General features: G+C 46.2%; 1 protein-coding gene across 3 annotated transcripts in view; it reads left to right on the forward strand.

Moving 5' to 3' along the window:
- The first annotated feature begins 6,991 nt into the window (after positions 1–6,991).
- Positions 6,992–16,642, forward strand: part of TIMMDC1 (translocase of inner mitochondrial membrane domain containing 1) — a 56,617-nt gene continuing 46,966 nt past the window's right edge. Inside the window, exon 1 of one of the 3 annotated variants that reach the window (XM_069202984.1) lies at positions 6,992–7,085. The gene's annotated coding sequence lies outside the window, so the exon portion shown is untranslated. Of the gene's footprint in view, positions 7,290–16,642 lie in introns of all 3 variants that reach the window. The other 2 variants (XM_069202983.1, XM_069202985.1) reach the window with 2 other exon arrangements.

A 16,642-nucleotide genomic window follows, 5' to 3' on the forward strand; every position in this document is an offset into this window, starting at 1 on the left:
GTCCTGCCCTCCTGTAATAGGATTTTTACCGTAATATAATATCAGTTATGCAATATGGTGTAATTTCGGACATTTTGTGAAACAAGTGTGATGTGAAATGCCAGAAATTCAGTGAGAGTACACCAGAGTAAACTAAATGGTGCCTGGGCCTACTTGTGAACTTACAGAAACATCTTGCAACCCAACAGAACTACCTTGCGACACACCAGCCACACACAGGAATTCACCGGCCACACATGGGGATCTTTATGCCAGACCCTGGTCACATCATCCAGACCTCACCAGTCAACAGTCAGACCCCACCATTCACCTGCCAGACTTCCTCATCCACCAACCTCACCTCATCACCAGACCTTGCCTCTCTACTGGTTAGGCTGCAGGACACACCAACCAGATTTCCGGACCAATCCAAGTGAGATATGGGAGCCCATCAGACAGACATCCTCCAAGTCAGACCTTGCATCCAAACCGCCAGACCTCACCATGACCTAGCCAGAGCTCATCACCCACAGTTCAGACAGATCTCTCCCCTTCGAGTCAGACCTTGCGACCGCTGGCATGCCTCACCAGCCAGTCCGCTGGCTCACCAGTCACTCTCCAGTGTAGGTCTTACAACCCACCATTCAAACCTCACCCCGACAGTCAGACCTCAGGACCCGCAAGCTTGATCGCCGCTTACAGTAGCTGGGCTTTAGCTCCCAGGAAAAGGACCACAGCTTTCACCATGACCCATGATCATAACGTCGGAACAAAAGAGTCATACTTTCGCATTCACTAGCCAAATTTTTGGCCTCCTGCCAGGTCTTGCTACTCACCAGCCAGACCTCGCTGCCCATCAGGTGAACTTGGTCCTAGTCCTCTTCGCTTTGGCCCTTCAGATCCTGGTCCTCGTTGCCTCCTTCTCCTCCTCTTCCCGATGATCCTCTGAGCCAGGTTTTTGATTTTCCTAATATTCTGGGCCCTGATCCATGTCCTCATCCCTCTTCTGAGCCTGGTACTCCATTTTAATGGGAGATTATTTAGACACGTTTGTCTAAGTGATGTTTCTCCTCTTCACGTCTCCCTTGCCCTGCTCTGGTGGAGGGGGGTTGATCTTAGAACCACTCCCTCTTGCATTTTTCATCCCTCTCCTCTGAGGGAACCCCAGCAGCAGTCTTTTGAGGGGACTCGAACCGCCTTACCAAAGAAATCATGAGTAGTTGTAAAGTGTTTCAGGCCCCTGTGCAAATGGCTCACCCAGACTGTGTTTTTCTATGAATTCTGGCACTGTTGTTTTGTTAAATTATTTAATGTGGGCATAATCACCTGGGAGGGTCTCCTGGCTTCTAGAGAAGGGGATTTGCTCTGGATTGGGCCTATTGAAAGAGACAGATTTTCAGGGTTTTTCTTATTTCTAGGGCTGGACTGGTAGCTCTAATGTGCAAGGGGAGGTTGGATCTAGGCTTTTGGAGCCAGGTAAGAGAAAGTGTGGCGACAAGGTCCTGTTCTTCAGATATGGGAGATGTTCGAAATGGAGGTTTCTAGTTGGCAGGGTATGTGCCCTGTCCAAGTAGGTACCACAGTCCTCGTCAGGGTAAGTCAGATACACAACCTGAATCAACCTGTGCTCACCGCCTGGTAGCTTGGCACAGAGCCGGCAGGCTTAACTCATACGGCAATGTGTAAAGTATTTGTGAAACCCCCAATTACAGTAACACAGTGAAAGACACCACAAAGAGACTGGACACGCAGTTAGAACAATAGAGGATATTTATCTTATTATTAGTTAAGGCCAATATGACAGAAAAAGATAATACTTAAGTATGATCTATACCATAAGTTACTCTTGGAAGTTCATTGGGAAGTTGGGGGATTCATAGGAGGGTTACTTGCTCTGATAAGGGTTTGTCTTGTGGCGATTGTACAAGGATTTCTGAGTTTTATTGTGAAGAGTTGTGGCCAAATCCCCACCCCTCAGTGCCAAAGGGGTGGTGATGTGAAGCGCCTGAGTTAGCGCGCTTATGTTGCAGAGAAGTATAGGTCTGATGTCTGATTACCATCCCGGCATGTCGGGTAGAAAGAGAAGGGACGTTGGAGGTGCTCTTTTTAAGAGCTTTACGGTGTGGGCCAGGAGCACTTCCTGGATCTGGCCCGTAGTGTTTGGAATGTGCATCTCTTTCTGGAATTATGACACCCGTGGAAGTTGCAATGGTTCCCGGATACGGGGTGGGTCTCCGCGTCATCGATGTGAGTCTGGGTGATGAGCTCTGGAGGCAGGGAGCCTCCACGTCGTTGGTGTGATGCTTGGCGGCACCGCAAGTCAAATGGGAGCCGAGCTGGGTCTTTGAAGTGGCTGTTGATTCTCTGCTTGCTCCCCCAGCAGAGGTAAGGGCAGGCGCAGCGTCTTCTGGGCTCCCCTGGAAGAGCTCGGCAGACACGGGTGTCAGTCCGCACAAGTACTCCGGCAGACCGAGGTAGCAGTCACGGGGTGAGGCAGTGGTTCCGCTTGTGGTGCTCAAGCTCCCCGAGCTCAATTCGGCACCCGGCGGTCTGAGCCAGTGGACTCTGGGCCCAGGGGGGGGGTTTCCTGATTTAGCAAAATGGTGCTTTTTCTGATCTAGATCCCAGCGGTTCCTGGGGAATGAAAGACAGCCAGCCAACACACAGGGCGCAGACCGCAAGGGCAGTCCCGCCTGGTACACGGTCAAGGTGCAAGAGGCCAACACAGCAAAGCAGCAGTTTAGTAGCAGTCCCTCCTGGCAGGCACCAGTGCAGCAGGCCAACACAGCAGAGCAGAAGCAAAGTGGCAGTCCCTCCAGGCAGCACAGTAGACTTTGTGTAGCTGACCAGCCCAGCAATTGGTCTAGTGGCAACCTAGACCCTCGGAACCTAAAGTGAAGTAACTTGGAAGGGTTTGGGGTCCACCTTTTTCACTTTATTGCCCAGGTCCTGGAAGGTTGAGGACAATTCCAGACCTTCCTTTGAAGTCCCCAGGGTCCCTTCCTTCCCCTCTCCAGCTCCAGACACTACTCAGGGGGGATGCAGCCCTTTGTGTGAGGAGAGGCAGAGCCCTATTCAGAGGCAAGTGGCAGCTCCTCCCTCCCACCTCGTCAAGGAAGCCCCATCAACTTGGTAATGGGCCATTAATATGCTAATGCCAAACCCAGGATCCCTTTGTGGGTGACTGTCTAGTGAGAATGCACAGAGCCCAGCTGTCGTCTACCCCAGATGTGTATTCAGGGACAGGCAGAGGCACGGAATGGTTAAGTAAGAAAATACCAACTTTCTAAAAGTGGCATTTTCAGGCTTACAATTTAAAATCCAACTTCACCATAAGGTGTGCTTTTTAAATTGTGAGTCCAGGGACACCAAACTCCAGATTTCTATCTCACCCCATTGGGAAGTTAGACTTAAGAGGTTTTAAGGCGTCCCCAATGCTATTCTGTGTGAGAGACAGGCTTTGCAATAATGGGAAATGAATTTAGCAGTGTTTTCACTATCTGGGCAGGTTGCATGTAAAAGCACATGCCCAACCTTTGTATGTACACTGCATCTGCCCTTGGGGCTAACTAGGGCTTACCTTAAGGGTGACTTACATGTAGTAAAAAGGAAGGTTTGCTCCTGTTATTTAATTTACAGGCCCTAGGCACACGGGGTGCACTTTACTAGGGACTTACAGGTAAATTAAATATGCCAGTTGGGGAGAAGCCAATGTTAACATGTTTGAGAGCACAAAGCACCTGCACTTTAGCACTGGTCAGCAGTGGTAAAGTGACCAGATCCCTAAAGGCCAGCAATAATAGGGCAGAAAAACTAGGAGGAGGGAGGCAAAAAGTCTGGGGTGACCCTGCAGAAAGGGCCATTTCCAACAGGAGATACGGACGAGCAGAAGGCTGGTGTGGAGAAGATGTCTGGTGGTGGTGTGGAACTGATGCAGCTGTTTAGGTAGGTGGGTCCTTGGTTGTGCAGTGCTTCATATATATGTGTGTGTGAGTAGTTTGAAAAAGACACATTTGTGAATGGGGAGCCAGTGGAGGTCTTTTAGGTGTGAAGGTATGTTGGTGTGTGGTGGAAGAGTCTCACTGCTGCATTCTGGATGACATGGAGTCTCCTGGTGAGGCATGCGGAGATTCTGACAGCATGTTGCTGTAGTGCAATTTGCCCGTGATTAAGGCATAGGTGATGGTTCAACGGGTACGGAGCAGAAGCCATCTGAAAAACTTTCTGAAGATATTGAGGTTGTGGAAACAGGAGGAAGTGGTCAAGTTGACTGGCTGGACTTCCAGATTTGGTTGTTGATCACGATCCCTGGACTTGTGGGTTGACTCGACAGAGTGGGTATGGTTCTAGGTCATCATTTCAAGCACCAGAGTGAAGTGTGTTTGCCGAAGAGGGCCACCTCTATCTTATATGAGTTCAGTTTCAGGGAGTTGTTCTTTATCCAATGGGTGACTTCTAACTAGCTTTGATGAACTTGGTTTGGGTGCTGGAGTTGTCCTCAGAGAGGGAGAGAATGAGCTGAGTGTCTTTGGGATATGACGTGGAGTCCACAGGCTCGGACGATGCTAGCGAAAGGGGCCACGTAGATATTGAAGAGCGTGCGGCTGAGAGACAAGCCGCTGGGACTCTGCAGATCAGGATGGAGGACGAGGAGCTGGGAGAGGTGCAGGTGAAATGGCAGCAGTGCAAGTGAAAGCACCTTTAGTGCTGGTCAGGGAGGCCAGAATACAGTGTGCAGAAGGGTGTCCCGAATTGAAAGTGTGGAGGGGTGTGAAAGAGTAATGTCTTGGGCTGCAGTGGGTGGGTGGAGGTCCAAATGTCCTGGCGCTGGGCGAGGTTGGGGCTCATATTTGCTTACAGTTGGCACACATCATTGAGAAGGTCTGAGAGGTGGCATTTTTATCATAGGGATGGTAAGCTGTGCTTGGTGGGGTAGGAGTGGGCAAATGAAGGATGAAGGTAAGGAGTAAGTAATGTGTGGCTCTGGGAGCAAAAAATGAGAAAAAGAAAGCAGCAAGCAAGGATTAGTCTGAAGGAGTTGGAAAGCGAAAAAAAACAGAAAAAGGAGACCGGTTGCAAAAGCAATACAGGGCAACAGTGAGAGCGAGTGAAAGTGGTTTAAGTGGAGAGAGTGAGAAAAAAAGAGGTAAAAATATGTGGAAAAAGAGGCAATTAGTATCACAAGAACAGCAAAAATGGAAAGAGGCAAAGGTTGAAAGTGGCAAAAAAGAAAAAAGTGCAAAAGGTGGGAGGTGGCAAAAACGTGCAAAGAGGGAGGGGTGGAGAGAGTCAAAATAGTGGTTAAAATCAAAGAGGCAAAAAGCAGGAGCAAAGTAAGAAAAGAGAAAAGAGAAAAAAGAAAAGAAAGAAAGGAAGGAAGGAAGGAGAAACAAGCAGGAGGCTGGAGGGCATCTGGCTGATGCAGCAGTTTGGAATTGGGGTCCAAAATGGCCCGGTTTGGCCGGAAGGCTGAGGCATCAGATAAGGCAGGGCCAGGCAGTGCATTCTCAAACTGAATGTACACTGGTATGAAACGTACTACAAGCCCCATAATGCAAAGAAGAAAACGTGATTGAGTGAGTTAATTGGGAGCACACATGGCATTCTCGAAATCTCTGGGGCACCAGCCACGTTTGTTTTCCCAGCAGCCCCTCAGCTGGGTAGTTTTTAGATTCTCATTTCCTCTGCTCCCCATACCTCCACACCATGGGGACCCTTGGCACCCATTTTCTCAGCCACCTATCAATTTCATGTTGATCCTCAGTTTCTTGTCTCAATGCAGGTCAAAAGACATTTAGGTGAAAGCCCCCTACCTGTGAAACCAAACATAGTTCAATTCCCCTATTCCATTTCTGAATGTCCCTATACTTTTTTGTAGCCCACTCAGTGTTCACAATTATTTTTTGGTTTTATATGTTAAAAAATCAACACTGCATTGTTTACACCAACTATAAATATACAGTTGGGAATTTAAACCAATGTATTTCCTCATATAAGTAATCTAGTCATTAAATCATTCCTGCACATAAAATAATACAGCACTTACAAATATGTTGGTCCTTTTACAAGAGGTAAATCCCTTTTAAAGCTACAGAAGCAATCCTTCTATCCTCTGTATTCATGAGCCTGCTGGGCCCTCCAAACAGAAGATTAAATAGTGCTGATCACCAGCAGCGCGTTAACTGAGATATTGTAAAAGGTAAACGCCCATAATTTGTTACAGACATGTTTTTGATTGGAATGCACAGTCTGTCTCGAATAATACTGATTCCTGGATAAAACGATAGTTAGTGTTAAAAGTAAATAATACTCGTTGCAGATGCGGACTATGACGACTTTGTAAATTAATTAAATTATTTATTTTTAAAGGCACCAGTCTCACTGAGCACTTGGTCCCCCCAGAGCAGCTGTTGACATCTGTCAGCATTCCAGCCAATCACAGCCCGGCTCCCAATCTGAAGCCAGTCCGAGGTTGAACCAATTGGAGAAGGATTATTATGGGCCAATCAGAGCCCGCGCTGTCCCGAGGGCGCGACTGACGATCAATTTTTTCTCGTAGTGGGTCAGGCGGCCATCTTGGAATGTCATTGCCAGACGCGTGGGACATTATGAAACTCGTTATGGACCGGATCGCATCAGTGCGGTTGGATCCTGTAACTTATCTTTTACAACCGTTTTGACAGTTATTTTTGTTAAAGATCGGTAGGTGAGAAAGTTTCTGCGAGCAAACGTTACATTTAAGCAGAACACCGATGCTACATCACATTTTATTTATGATGACACCTCATTATTTAGTTCTATTACTATTTTTCTCTTTTCCTTGTTCCTTTCCTATCGAATCCTTTACATACGTAAACCAGGCGCGTTTCACGCCTCTCGTTGCTTCTCACCCTTCGTGCAGGGCTGCTGTGTGTGGGCCGCCACTCCCATAGGTTCAGATGGGCGCACTCTGCTGTCCGATAGGCGCACCCTGCTGTCCAAGCCTCGCTCTGGGCGGCGGTGCTGCACTCTGATTGGACCGCCTGCGTGTCAAGCCTCGCTTTGAAGCCCGGGTGCCTGAACTTCAAAGATGGAGTAGCCAGTGCTTGTTTGACCCTGGCCTGGAGGTAAGAGAGAGGTAAGAAGCCCAGGACCCAGGCCGGTGATGGAGCCGAGGGGGGGCCGTCGGTCCTGCCGTGTGCACGGGCCTGCTGGCCGGCAGTGATCGATACTGAGCCCCTCAAAGCCCGTGCACCTCTTACTCTGCCCATTAACATAGGGTTAAAGCTGCAGCTGTCAAGTTTAAAGTGGGGAAGTATTGCATTTTACAGGTGTGCGAAATTCGTGTAATTTGCTTTCGTCTGATTATGCAAATGTAAAAAAAAAAAAAAGAAATGACATGAAATGCAAAACCAGCATTTGGCACTGTACTTAGGCATGGAATGCATCCTCGTGTCCACTGCAGTTGGTGCTTAAATACTTTGCACAAGGGTGCAAGATGAATCCGAATAACCAACAGTAAACCCCAGAGTCACCTCGGGGTTCCGGGCAGCGTGCTACCCGGTGTGCAGCGCTTCAATGCCTGGTCCGGGGTAGTAAGCGCTATACAAATGCAATTGCAAGAAAAAAATAAAATAATGCAAAAACACAAGCTTCGCAAATAGCAGCTGCTCACTTGCTGGTCACTCACGCTGTCCTGCATGCCACTTACATCACAAAAGGGGAAGACGTTTAAAAAAGAATTGGCGAAAAGTATTTTCCCCATTGACTTCTATTCAAGAAAAGGCATTTAAAAAAAATATATATGTATTTTGGGGGGATGGTGTTTAAATTATGCTATTTTTGGCTTCGAAAATCCTGAGTGTACCACCAGATTCAGATCTGTTGCATGTTTCTGTTGCTCTCCTGCACGCGTCCTACATTTTTGCTGCAAAAGGTCCATAATAATTTTGTGCAACAAACCTAATGCAAAATTACTGAAATTCTGCAAGATTCCATCCACATGCCGAAAATGTTGCAAAGGCCTATTTCTGCCATAGGCATCCTTCACATGGTGAACAGTTCTTGAAATGGAAATTTTGTATTGATGGCACCCAGGGTGAAGTTTCTGTTTGATTCTGAGAAGTTCTTGTACTTGTCCAACAAAAGTATTATATACCTGCTGAGCAGTGACGATAGTCTTCCTCTCAAATTATGCTGAAAAAGAAAACCGGTGCAATGCTTATATCTCCAGACTTGTTTCTTTCTGTGAGCGGTATACCCAAAGCTCCCCATTTACACTTGGAATGGTAAAGTAACTAGACATTCAGTCAAAATACTTTATTCGGTTAAAAAAAAAAACCAAAAAACATAAAAGTGCACAGAACAAACACCGCAGTACAAAATGTGTACAATAAGTTAAACTAATAGTTAAAAACGATAATCGGCAATGCATCGTAAAAATCTCAGTAAATCAAAGCAGGTATGTGGCCTGTCAGGCTGACACCAGAGCGCGGAGCAGGATCACATAGCCCTAAGCAAATAGGATTGTATCTGAGTCCCTATACTAGAAATGTATTGTATTGTAATAGTATTTATATATGCACTTTCTACCCCTGATGAGGCGTCAAAGCGCTTTTCGGCGAGTAGCACGCTACTCCGGAACCCAAAAGGAATTAGTGGTGGATTAAGGAAATATGTACAGAAAATAAAGGTAGATAGTCCCTCCAGCGTGGTCAAAACCTAGTTGAGGAGTCCCAGTCTATCCAACCTACCACTACTGCCCCAGTGCGCTGGTTCTAATACTCCGACTCCAGTGTAAATATTTGGCGACTGTGAAGACAATAGATTTTTTAGTCTCAACGTGCAGCAGCCTAAGTGCCACTGAGCACTGTCTAACCCCAAAAAGTCTACAATTCTGAAGGAGTCAACACTTTCGGGCTTTTGTAGCCTGGGAAAAACGAAAAAGTGGGATGGAGTCTCTTCTGCACAACAGCACAGTGTGCAACGGTGCTAAAATCGATTTTAAATTTCTATCTGGAGCAAAAAGATAGGAGTGGTAAAGTGCCATGGCAAAACTTAATGTACAAAAGTCTAGAAGCATGAATTGGGATACCATCTAAAAAGCATTCAAACTGACTTTCTGGTTTAAAATCTAAAAATTCAGTTGTGCGCGATCCATAATTCTCATTGCTTACCTCAAGACCCCACACTTCAGCCCAGCAGATGTCCTCGAAGGTCTGCTTAGAAAACAAGTAGTACTTGAATCGGTACGGCAAACAGAATTACATTTAATTCTTGCACCTAACTTGAGATAATCAGAGATTGTTTACATTGTCCCATGTTAGAGCCAATTTTTTATTTTTTGTCTGCAGCCAGAGTTTGGCGAAAGCCATATTTCCCAAAGTTCTCATGAGTGAGTAATAATTTGTATAATCAGTAACATCATAGGAACTGACATCAAATAACCTTTCACTCTAACGATATTACTGGAGATAATATGAGTGAAAGTGGCAAAATTATTACCGTTCACCGTTGTGAGTGCTATCTTAATCATTTTACCAAAAAAGCCACACTCTGCTTTAGATATGAACATGTCCATGTTAAACGTGTAAATGTATCCCTTCAAACAGGCAAAAGTCATCCCTGAGAGAGTAGGAGCCATGATGATCTCATAAACTTCGAGAATCACTTTTATTTGGGAGACATTGTATGTGTTGGTGCCCTCTGTCATTAAATGGATCAGGGATGCACAGCAGCACATGTCTGATTTCAGTGTGCTTGACTAGTGTTCACTGGGATCCTGCTAACCAGGACCCCAGTGATTATGCTCTCTCTCCTCTAACGTTTGTCACTACATACTGGTAACCCAGTATTTCACCCACAATTGGCACACTGGTGCCTCCTTATAAGTCCCTATTATATGGTACCTAGGTACCCAGGGCATTGTGGTTCCAGGGGATCCCTATGGGCTGCAGTATTTCTTTTGCCCCCCCACAGGGAGCCCATGCAAAGGCTTCTGCAGGACTGCCATTGCAGCCTGAGTGAAAAGGTGCACACACCCTTTCACTGCCATTTACACTGCACCAGGTCACTTATAAGTCACCCCTATAGCAGGCCCTCCAACCCTGAGGGCAGGGTGCAGAGTACCTATATGTGAGGGCACCCCTGCACTAGCAGAGGTGCCCCCACGACCTCTTGGACCGTTTCCCCACACATTGTGAGTGCTGGGACGTCATTTTACGCGTGTACTGGATATAGGTCACTACATATGTTCAGCTACATAATGGTAACTCTGAACATAGGCATGTTGGGTATCAATAATGTTAGAATCATATCCCAGTGCTTTTGCAAGCATTGGTTGTATGATTCCATGTACTATGGGGGCTCCTTAGAGGACCCCCAGTATTGCCTTTTCAGCCTTATGAGGTTTTCCAAGCAGCCCCAGCTGCTGCCACCTCTCAGACAGGTTTCTGCCCTCTTGTTGCTCAAGCAGCTCGAGCCTAGGAAGGCAGAACAAAGGATTTCCTTTCTGAGACGGGTGTTACACCCTCTCCCTTTGGAAATAGGTATTACAGGTTTGGGAGGGGTAGCCTCCCTAAGCCTCTGGAAATAATTTGAAGGGCACAGATGGTGCCCTCCTTGCATAAGCCAGTCTACACTGGTTCAGGGAGCCCCCCCCAAGCCCCAGCTCTGGCGCGAAACTGGACAAAAGAAAGGGGAGTGACCACTCCCCTGTCCATCACCACCCCAGGGGTGGTGCTCAGAGCTCCTCCAGAGGGTCCCTAGATTTTGCCATCTTGGATTCCAAGTTGGCAGGGAACTTAGGGAGCATCTGAGTGGCCAGTGCCTGCAGGTGATGTCAGAGCCCTCCCCTGATAGGTGCTTACCTGTTAGCTGACCAGTCCCCCTTTGAGGGCTGTTTAGGGTCTCTCTCTTGGGTGGTTCTTCAGATTCGGATTGCTAGACTCCAGCAGAAATCCTCTGCATCCTTTACTTCACCTTCTTATCGAAGAAACTGCGTCTGGACCTTCCAGGAACTCTACAGTGCGATGGCTTCCGGGCCAGAGTAGATGACAGCTGCACAGAATCAAACAGATGACCCAGGTGATGACCAACAGTCACTCCCTGCTTGTCACAGATGTTCTTCGGCTTGACAACTCCGTACTCACTGTAATAAACATAGACACACAGTGCCACAATCTAAAGGGATTTGAAGATTTGATTGTCCTATGTGAAAGTAATGTAGAGGAGAAACTCCCACCACCATGTCAAATCTTGACAGCAGGGGATTTCACCTCCAAGCTAGGTAAAATGAAAATAATTTCTCATGGAAGCCATGCTCCCCTAGGAAGCCCCAGCCCTAAGTTAAAATTTTCCCTGAAAAGTTCTTGAAGATAGACCAGAAATGGCATGATTTCTGCCATGCATATTGTAGTGCAGCCAGCTATCCTAACTCAATGATCTACATCGTAAACCCCCCTACCAAAGTGGTACCAATTCTCTAACGCAAGATTGACCTTGAGAGCCAAAAATGACCACAACCCAAAAATAAGCGGTGCAAAGAACCCGCCTCTTGTGCATGTCTGCACACAAATGTTATCCAACAAGTTCTTAGAACAATCTGCTTCAGCCCCCAGAATGTGGCTCCAGCCGTACCAAGGAAGATGTACCAGACAAAGCCAAATATATATATATATATCTATATATATATATATATATATATATATATATTGTTAGAAATGGGGTGTTTGGTTGGCAGTCAGGTTACCACCTGTCCAAGCAATGGACCCTCACTCTAGTCAGGGTAAAGGAGAATCACCCTCAGTTAACCCCAGCTCAACCCCAAGGTAGCTTGGCACAAGCAGGCAGGTGTAAGTTCAGAGTCTAGGTGTAAAGTATTTGTACCAACACACACAGTAACTCAGTGAAAACACTACAAAATGATACAACGCAGGTTTAGAAAAATAAAAAATATTTATCTAAACAAAACAAGACCAAAACGCCAAAATCCAACATACACAAGTCAAGTTATTGATTTTAAAAGCAAAAGAGTCTTAAATTCTTTAGTAAGCAGTAAAAACACTGTTCGCGTTGAAAGGTACATGGGTAACGTCAAAATAACACACACCGGCAAGTGTGCGTCTCAAACGGTTAGTGATGCGTCGATTTCTCACCCGCAAGCAAGACCGTGCTTAATTTCTCCTTCTCCGGTCAGGTCAGCACACGTAGTTTTTCCTCTCTGCAGGAGAGCGATGCGTCTATCTGGGCAAGCACTCGGGTCTGGGCAGGCGTTGCATTGCTTTTCCGCGCCCAGCAAGGTTTGCGTCAAAAATCCTGCCGCACGGTATCAGCAAAACCGCGCAATGTGGGTTGTGATGTTATCCAGCCGCGATGCCGGTGGAGCATTTCTGCCACAAAGACGCGTCGGTTTTCAACAGCGTTTCGGAAGGTGCATCGATATTTTCGCACGTCGGTCTGTGCGTGGAATTTCAGTCTTGGTCTGCCAGCTTCACCTTCCAAGGCCCCAGGAACTGGATAGGGCACCACTTGGCAGGAGTCTCAGCATAGAGTCCAGGTGCTGGCAGGAGAAGTCTATGATGGCCCTGAGAATTCAACAACAGGAGGCAAGCTCAGGACAAGCCCATGGAGATTTCTTCACAAGCAGGAATGCACAACAAAGTCCAGTCTTTGTCCCCTTGCACCAGGCAGAAGCAGCAACTGCAGGATAGCTCCACAACGCACAGTCACAGGCAGGGCAGCACTTCTCCTCAGCTCTTCAGCTCGTCTTCATGCAGAGGTTCCTCTTGATTCCCACAAGTGATCTAAAGTCTGTGGTTTTGGGTGCCCTTCTTATACCCATTTTGGCCTTTGAAATAGGCTTACTTCAAAGGAAAGTCTCTCTTGTTTGTGAAATCCTGCCTTGTCCAAGCCAGGCCCCAGACACACACCAGGGTGTTGGAGACTGCATTGTGTAAGGGCAGGCACAGCCCATTCAGGTGTAAGTGACTACTCCTCCCCTCCCTCCTAGCACATATGGCTCATCAGGATATGCAGGCTACACCCCCAGCTCCCTTTGTGTCACTGTCTAGAGATAGGTGCAAACAGCCCAAGTGTCAAACTGACCTATACAGGGAATCCACAAACAGGCAGAGTCACAGAATGCAAAAAAGTGGCATTGTCAAACACACAATCTTAAAAATCAACTTTACTAAAAGATGTATTTTTAAATTGTGAGCTCAGAGACCCCAAACTCCACATGTCTATCCGCTCCCAAAGGGAATCTACGCTTTAATCATATTTAAAGGCAGCTCCCGTGTTGACCTATGAGAAGGGTAGGCCTTGCAACTGTGAAAACCAAATTTAGCAGTATTTCACTGTTAGGACATATAAACCACATTAGTATATGTCCTACCTTCAACATACACCGCACCCTGCCCATGGGGCTACCTAGGGTCTACCTTAGGGGTGTCCTATATGTAAGAAAAGGGAATGTTTAGGCTTGGCAAGTGGATACACTTGCCAAGTCGAATTGGCAGTTTAAAACTGCACACACAGACACTGCAGTGGCAGGTCTGAGCCATGTTTACAGGGCTACTAATGTGGGTGGCACAACCAGTGCTGCAGGCCCATTAGTAACATTTAATTTACAGGCCCTGGGCACAGCTAGTGCACTTTACTAGGTACTTACCAGTAAATCAAATATGCCAAGCATGGATAAACCAATCAACAATACAATGTACACAGAGTATATGCACTTTAACTCTGGTTAGCAGTGGTAAAGTGCTCAGAGTTCAAAAGCCAACAACAACAGGCCAGAAAAAATAGGAGGCAAAAAGATTAGGGATGACCCTGCTTAAGGAAAAAAGTCCAACATATATATACATATATATTTTAAAGGAATATACCTCATAGAGTTCCATTTCCTTGTAGCAGCTCTCAAACCCCATGTACCTTGTTGATTCTACACACCCGGGAGCCTTCCTGAAATCGGAAGGGGAATCATACTAAACTGGAGAAACCTAGACATAGAGGCTGTAGAAGAGTGGAATTATCTATCAGAAACCACACTCCTCAAACAAAGGTTTCTAAACAAATTTGAAGACAGTCGGCTTACAGAGCAACTTCTTTTAGGAGCTAGCGGAAATCCTTTCCCAAAGGACATCTAAAGCACTCTGGAAAAACCGTCACTAAAAACACCAGCACAATTGTAGTGTAGGCCCGGCAATTACAAGACTTGGAAAGAATTCCATCAGGTGGCACTGAATATCAACACAAAATTAATCTGTAAGATGGCTGCCTGGGGGTGCTCCCAAAGGCCGCCTATCCTTGATCCAAAATCTTCCAAGCTTCGTGATCTCATCACTTTCAGAATACCTTCCAGAATATTCCATTGGCTCAACTCTTGAGTAAAATACACATGGACATGATGACTGAAGCTTCTGAGTACTCAAAACCTATTGCCCACGTAGAGTAGAAACACAGAAATCAAAAACGACTTATCTCCTAAACCGAGCAAAGATGCCATCTCCAGATTGAAAAATTATCAATATGAAAAAACTTTGAAGCCTAACCTCCTCCCAAACAATCTGGTCGAATGCTTCCAAGTGGATGAGCGGAAATCTTACAGGCCCTCTTTCACTACTCACTGAAACTTGCACCATGTCAGGATTCTCCCTCAGTAACATGATAGTGCCAGTATATAAAACAAGCAAGACGCCAGACCCAGAATCATGCAGGCCCATTAGCTTAATAGCCAAGGAAGCCAAGATCATCACCATCATAATCCTGAAACAATATCTAGTAATAGGAAGAAGCCAAAGATCTCTTGACTGACCGAGGTGGTTTTAGACCTGGCCTCTCAGTCATCAACTAGGCTTTCATACTCCAGCACCTGGTGTCAAACTACTCAAAACAGAAAAATAAAATGCTTGTTTGTGGTTTTCTTAGATTTTTCGTCTGGCTTTGACACATTGACCAAAGCAAACTATAGTCAAAACCATTAAAAACATCTCTGAATACACTCATACTCACCGATGAAGAAACTATCCACAGAGACCTCTGCACAGGTGAGGCATAGAACAAATGGTATACTGACCTCCAAGTTCCCCAGTAAAACAGCTAAAGCAAGGCAGTCTGCTGACCTCCCTCCTTTTCAACATACACACAAACCATCTTCCTGAGAAACTCTTGAAGATTGTCATGGATGCACTGGAAATCCAAATGTCTTTGCTCCAGTACAGTGCTGTGCTGACAACTCGGTACTTCTGGTGTATACCCCAATTGCTCTCGAACAGAGTGCATATCTTTACTTACCTGGGCATAACTTTTAGCACCTCAGCGTCATGGAAGCCACACCTAGAGAAGTCTTCTAAGAAGATGGAAGCAATTGCCAAGGGGATGCTCTGATTCACGTTGCATCAGAGATGGATTTTTCTCCTGTGTACCAAGCAAAACTAAAGTAAAAATGAATTTGCTCAGCTCATATGTTGATGAGGTATGGTCACCTATGGACAAACTCCTTGGACTCCTTGGAGAGGAAACTGTGGCAGTTATGCTCCAATACCACAGTCACTGCCATCAGAAGCCATCCAAGCTGACCTTGGATACACTGGTCAGACGTCGATGCCAGGGGGAAGGGTAATGCAGCTAAACTCAACAAGGCATGCTCAGCTCATCTGATTGATCTGTGCAGGGAAGAATTCACCAACCTGAACAATAAAGCACATAAGGAAGACCGGACAGTCTGAGACGCAAGAAAATTGAACTTACTCCCTAGGTGTTTCTTTCTGATGGACGTCCCTCATGCAAGTGTCTCATAAAACAGCACTCAAAAGGTAATACACAAGACTGAACTGCAAGAATGGCAGGAGTGCCTAGATCTGCTTAAAAGTATAAGATGGATTGAGGTCTACAAGCTACATCCAAAGCAACAACTATGCCCCCGCACTCTGCATGGCATGGACGATCTCCGAAACCTTGCTTAGGCAAGGTAGACAAACAAAGCCACCTATTGAACACCACCTGTCAGCCAGAAAACCTTTGTAAAGGGCAGTCAATCAAGAACATTATGCATATTCCCCTAGAGTGCGACTGGTATTCTAAGAGCAGGAAGATCCTTCTGGAGAAAATGTTGAGACTAATTCAGTCTGAATACCAGGGCACCAGTCTGTTACTCCATGTGGGAGGCCGCCTTCCAGAAAGTTATGCTTTCCTCAATGCAGTGCCAACAGCCAGAAGCACAATGATTGCTGCAATGGCCGCAACCTCGAACGAGTCATCAGGAAAGAAAATGCAACATCATTTATACAGGCAGAGCAGAACCTCTTGCGGCCTCAAAAGAGCTCATCAGAAAAGCTCTTCAAGCATGTTTTTAGCAACAAGCTCAGGATAAACATTTGCTATTGTCGAGGCATCTCTACATACCTTTGATTTGCTATTTCATCCCGGGCACTTACTCCCATGCTGGGACTGGGCCCACATTGACAATTCTCCGAACCATAACAAAATGACAAGTCAACAGCCCGTTTAAGTTCTTGACATGATTGATGCCAAGTAATGGACAGAAAGATATAAATTGTCACAAAACTCTTGCATGTTTAGGTCGAGGGTCTGACTTTCTACCACAGTCGCACGTGCTCACTCCTTCACATTACCCCCATCCAAAGGTTCCCTCCACACACCTACTCCTTCTCACCCTGTCTTG

Source organism: Pleurodeles waltl, chromosome 8 (assembly GCF_031143425.1).
Source record: "Pleurodeles waltl isolate 20211129_DDA chromosome 8, aPleWal1.hap1.20221129, whole genome shotgun sequence".
NCBI lineage: Eukaryota > Metazoa > Chordata > Amphibia > Caudata > Salamandridae > Pleurodeles > Pleurodeles waltl.